Genomic DNA, 6,000 nt, shown 5'->3' with positions numbered 1-6,000 from the left:
TTAAAAGTACTGTAAGAACACAAAAGTGTTGAAAAGTGATGAATTGTGGTCCAGACTGAATTGTACGATCTGTGCATTCCCCTTTAATATATTAAGCTTGAACACTTGCAATATTGTTCCTTTTTCATGATTTTTTCTTTCTCCATTTTTTTTAAAAGATGACAAATCTCTTGAATGGCACCTTTAATCAGCTAAATTGCTATCGCTATGTACTCCCTGTGCTATTAGGCAACAATGAAGCAGTGAAAGATTGACAGAGGATGTTACCTTGTTAAAAAAAATATTTTAGGATGGAAAAGATAATGTTTAAGTTTACCTGAACATTGTTTAAAATTTCTCTTTTGAAAAGGAAAATAATATGTAACAGTTGCTCAGTCTTTGAAAAAGTTCAATCAGGGGTAAGTCCACCAAATAGTTACAAATATCATTAATATACAATGTGTAGTAGTAAACCTGTGCTTTGTCTGTTAAAAGAGCAAACTTGAGCAAGAAAGGAAGCTGTTTTAACGCAACGTTATTTTGTACAACTATAGAAGCTTCTGTAACCACAAATAAGGGAGATCCACTCAAATCATCAGTTGGGATTGATAATATATTTAAGGGTGTATCTGAATATGCACATGGATTTAATTATTTCAGCAATTAACCTGCTAGCATAGTGCGAATTAGAAGGAGGGGGAAATGCTAAATTCTTTGAATACTGATTTGTTTTACTGAAAGGGATTATTTTGGGTTGGCCAACACGCTTGTACTTTTGAAAAAGTCTTTGCTATTCTGGCTGCCCATTCACAAAAATGGCTTCTGTAATGGGAAAAACTAGTCACTAAATGTCTCTAAATGAAAGGCAAGCAAGTGAGACTAAAAGGCAAATCACCTGATCCAAAGCCCCAATATATGGCAGCAGGAGGGTCAGAGACCCCAAACCTAAAATTACATATTTAAAACCATGGAGTATTTTCTGGCCCCTGTTTATGATCACACTTTCACACCTAAAATTCTCTTTCTCATTAATCCCAACATGCAAAAGCCAATCACTCCAATCAATCACAGATATATTTCCTTCTTTTTCCCACTCCTATTAGCCCACTCTATTGCTTTCTGCATCTCAATGCTGATCTTGGTTCCTCCTGTCACTCCATTGGGTTTCCCCAATCCTCCTCTAGTTATCTCGCTGCCTCTTACCCAATGGTAGGATCCATGCCCCCTCCTCTAGGGGATGTAAGCAGATAGCTGATAGCTAGTGTTTCAGTCTGAAGACCTCCCAGTCCTCTATGTTTAAACTGAAAATATTTTTTAATATCAAAGAATCATGAAACTTTGCAGTACAAGGAAAGGTGTGTGGAGACACAGTGATCCCTTGATGTCTACTCCCAGGTTTAGTAAATTCATGGTACTAGTGAGATTATTAGAATTTAATATGTTCCAGTTCTATTGGCATCTGTGAGGCAGATGGGGGAATGGTACATGATCATGACATAGAAGTGTAGATGTAGATGTAGATACATAGATGTAGACACATAGATGATGGAAATTGTGTACTTGCATCACAAATCATAAATACCTAACTGCATCATTAGCATCATTATATGACATTGCATGTGGCTTATTTTGGATGCTCTAGGTCTGGCTCACACTGTTTACATATTCACTAGTACTCAGTATGTGAATATTTTCTTGAATACTTTCTTCTAATCATTCTTTTGTCTAATCACTTGGTATTGCCTACTGGGGTAATGTAACTATAACATGATCTGTACATAGAATATATTGGTTCTTCCCACAAAGTTGACCAGGATGCAAATAGCTGAAATAATTTCTCCAACTTCAGTTTCCAGAAGTGGGAATTCAGCTTCCAAAATCTCAAGCTAATAAAAGGGAAGCTTGTTCTATAAGAAAGGAGAGGAACATGTCTAAGAAGAAAGTATGCATACATATCCGTCATGCAGTTCTCTTTCAATGTAAGCAGCATTATGCAAAATATAGAAAAAGAGTAGCAAGTAGCAAGCAAAATAAATTGGAGGCAGGAGATAAAAATGAAGTTTAGCTAAACTTAATTTGGATCAGTATCATTTGTTGTACCTCTCTTTACCTTTCTGTTCTTGGTAACAATCCTTGGTTCCTCTGTGTCCATTCACTGATTCATACACTGCATCTGTTTTTTTTTAAAAATTATATTGAAAAAATTTAAAGACAGTAGTAAAAGACAATACAAACTGAATTCAGAAAGGAAAAAGATAAAGAGAATAGTGCAAGAGAAAAGGAGGAAAAGAGGAGGAGGAGGAAAAAATAAGAAAAATATTTAAAGAAGTGATTTCCAATCTTTATCACAACAAGTATAAAACTTAGTAACTCTTCACCCCCTTTAAGGTTACATGCAAGTATCTCTTCTTCCCATAATCCATCCCTTATCTATGTGAAAATCCATAAATCATTAACATTTCAGTCCTGGTGTCAGCAAGAAGTCCATAAGGGTTCCCAGATTTTATAGAAACATGCTTTAGTTTAACTTTAGTCAAACAAACCAACTTAGTACTCCTTCCTTTTGCTTCTAGCAATCTTGATCTTTAATTCATTCAGATGTTGTTGTAAGATTGGATCTCTCTTCAGTTTTTACCATCTCAAAGGCTTCGAGGCTTTAGCAAACTTCTTTTGTAAATCTAATAAGTAGTTGTTATCCAGGTCATACTCTTGGCTTGACATATTGTTTTTTAAACTTTCACCTCTCACTTTTCGAAGATTTCATCAGCTCCGTTTAACCATGTCTGTCTTGGTGTTCCTTTCAGTCAATTCACTTTTTCTTTGTATATTTGTTTTGTGATTCAAATCTAATTCTCTGTATAGCCAAACCATCTCAGTTATTTCTTTTTAAATTGTTATTCCTTATGTATTCAATCTGCATTCATATAGCACCCATTCATTCTTAACACAATTTGTTTCCCTGCTGTATTCAGATTACTTTTATGTTTCTCTTGACTGCCTGAACTTTCATTTCTATTTAACAAACCGGGTAGAAACACAGTCCAATACCCAGCAATTTTTACTTCTTTTCACATTTATTCTTTTGACATTCAACAGACCAGTCACTACCTATCCAGTAGCATTTGCATGTCTTGCATTAATAAATTTCCCCATCTTTGGTAACCATTCTATCAAGATTCACAAATTCCTTTACTTGCTCTGATATTTCACTAATTTGCAATCCATTTCCCCCATCAAACCCAATTACTTTAGTCTTTGATACATTAATTTTCAGATACATGCTTGTTGCATCATACAATCTAACATCTGCACAAGTCATTTGGGTGCTCAGCCAACAATATGGCATTGTCTACATCCAAAACCATATATACACAATCATACACCTCTTATGTCACCACTATTAGTTCTTATACAGTGGTACCTCGGGATATGAACGCCTCTACTAACGAACATTTCGGGTTACGACCAGCTTCGGCAGGAAAAATTTACCTCGGGTTACGAACTCGCCTCTACTTACGAACTGGATCTGCGGCCATTTTCCCTGCTGCCACGTGGTCGCGGCTTCCTGTGGGAGAGGTTGCGGTAGCAAGGAGATGTTCGGTGAGGCTTGTGGTGTGTTTTGCGGTGTTTTGTGAAGGTTTTTGGTGTGCGTGTTAGCATGGCTCCAAAGAAAATGCAGAGCAGGCTTGGCGGGAGTAAGGCTCTGAAGATAAAATTGCCTCGGGTTGCGACCAAATTCGGGCGGAGGGCGGAACTGATTAACCGGATTTACATTGAACCCTACGGGGAAATTTGCCTCGGGTTGCGACCAAATTCGGAGGCTGGAATGGATTAACCGGATTTACATTGAACCTTATGGGAAACTTTACCTCGACTTGAGACCAACTCGAGTTGCAGCCAGAGTCACGGAACGGATTAAATTCGTATCCCGTGGTACCACTGTATAGTTATCCATAAATACATAGACAACCAGGGAGACAGCACACATCCTTATCTTACTCCTTGCTAAGTGCTGAACCATTTGCTAGTCACACCGTTTTTCCCATACATGCTTTACTTCCACCACTTAGGGCTCCAACTGAATTCAGCAACCATCCTTCCAAATGAGTACACAGATTTTTCCATAAGTAAAACCTTTACACTCTATGATTCATTTTCTCAAGTAAACTTGTAATAACGTTTCTTTATCACATTCATACATTTCTCTGGGATCTGCCTGAAGAGCAAGAACCTGATCTACACACCAGACATAAAACCACCCTGCACTTCCCAAACGTTGCTCCTTGTCTCTTGTGTAGAATTTTGCCAGCATGTTCTTGGGTGCATGCCCACTCATTCTCAGTGGTTATTGCATTGATTCTTAGATAATGACTTTCCAATCAGTAGGTATGAACAAGTGAGGTAAAAATAGTCAGTAATACAGGTACCACGGTATTATTGTAGCAGACCAAACAAAAGTTAGCAAAAGAAAAAAGACCGCAAATACCTTATAAGGACTTTTGTTTCCACAGATTTTCTTTCATTGGAAACTTGGGTAGAGGGATGGCAGAGCTTCTCCATCCCTGGTCTTGTCTGTTAATCGGAGAGGCTATTTGACTGAAGAACAGAACATAAAAGCTTCAGATAAATAAACCTAGCGATTCTTTCAGCTGTAGTTTTTGTACATCATTTGCAAACTTCTGGATTTCTTTCAAGGACTTTGCACAATATTACAATCTGAGCAAGATTGTAATAGTCATCAAAAAGTTGTCTAGAAAGACTGTTCTTGAATTTAGAGAGGCTGATAAAATAAGTACTTGAATTTACCCTTTTCTGTTCTGTTTGGCAAAATACTTCTTGATATTTTGAATAAACAAGTGAATGGAGAAGGGCAAGATTTTTATGCATGTGTTTATTCATTGTCACTTTTTTTGTTATGTTTTTGAAGAAGTGTCATTGTGTATAACTTAGACATTTAGCTTTGTCACTTTGCAGTACCAAATAAATCAGCCTTAAAAAACAAAGCAAACCCAAGCCAAGTAGTGCTAAGCTTTGTGTAAGTTTGGTTGCCTTTTTCAAAGCTATCAATATTAACAGTTACAAATATCTTTATATGACAATTACTGCAGTTACAATAAAAGGCTAATTACTTGAATGTCTTCTTGTTTCCTGTGCAACTCAAAAATCTACCTGAGAATGGTGAATTGCCATTCCATAAAGGTTTATATAGAAGGATCCCTCTGAGCATCCGGTATTTGGTTGCTTTAGCAACGCTCACCCTGCCATCTGTTGGCATGAACAGTCATTTGTACGAGGTCACTGCAGGTCCCATCACTTTTCTTAGACTCTTCTAGAAATCTACATCTCAGTTTGTCAGGTAATCCCAGTATTTTGAGTGATCTTACTGGGCTTAAAGTTAGGCTGTTATGTTTTGGATTATCCTCAACTATTTTCAAGAAAATTCTGCAACATCCTACATTATTTTTTGAAAAAAAAAATTTAAGTAACAGTGATACAGAACATTGCAGTGTCTTATACACAAGAGACGGTTGCACATTGTTAAAAATGACAATGCTCTTGAGAAAGCTAGATAGCTAGGTACAGTTGCAGTCAGTTGCAGCTATTTATATTTCTGTTATGGATAACTCTTTCCAATGAAGTTTCCCTGAGTTCATCAGAGTTCATCACGGCTATAATTACGTTTAGATTTGCCTCCAAATCAAAGGCCACTATATTTATTAAGAAAGCTTACCCTTGAAACTTAAGTAACAGATGAAGGCCATGCCTGTTGAACATTTGGTCAGCCTCTAGATTGTGAAGATGACCACAAACACAATTTGCTTCTCAATGCTCCTGTCCCACTCCCCACCCCACCCCCAGCCATAATCCATGGGAAGCTGCTGATGGGATGCAGGTCAAGACAGTCTGAAATAACAGGTGACATTCTACGGATCCACATAAACAGACATTTGTATGCATCTGAGTTAAGATTTTGGCAGCAGCAGTTCTAGTCTCTGCTGAAAAGTCCTGGGGTGGGAGAAA

Source organism: Python bivittatus, unplaced genomic scaffold (genome assembly GCF_059951505.1).
Source record: "Python bivittatus isolate LINGU-HERP-01145 unplaced genomic scaffold, Pbiv_v1 ctg000980_np1212, whole genome shotgun sequence".
Taxonomy (NCBI): domain Eukaryota; kingdom Metazoa; phylum Chordata; class Lepidosauria; order Squamata; family Pythonidae; genus Python; species Python bivittatus.
This window is presented reverse-complemented; position numbering follows the sequence as displayed.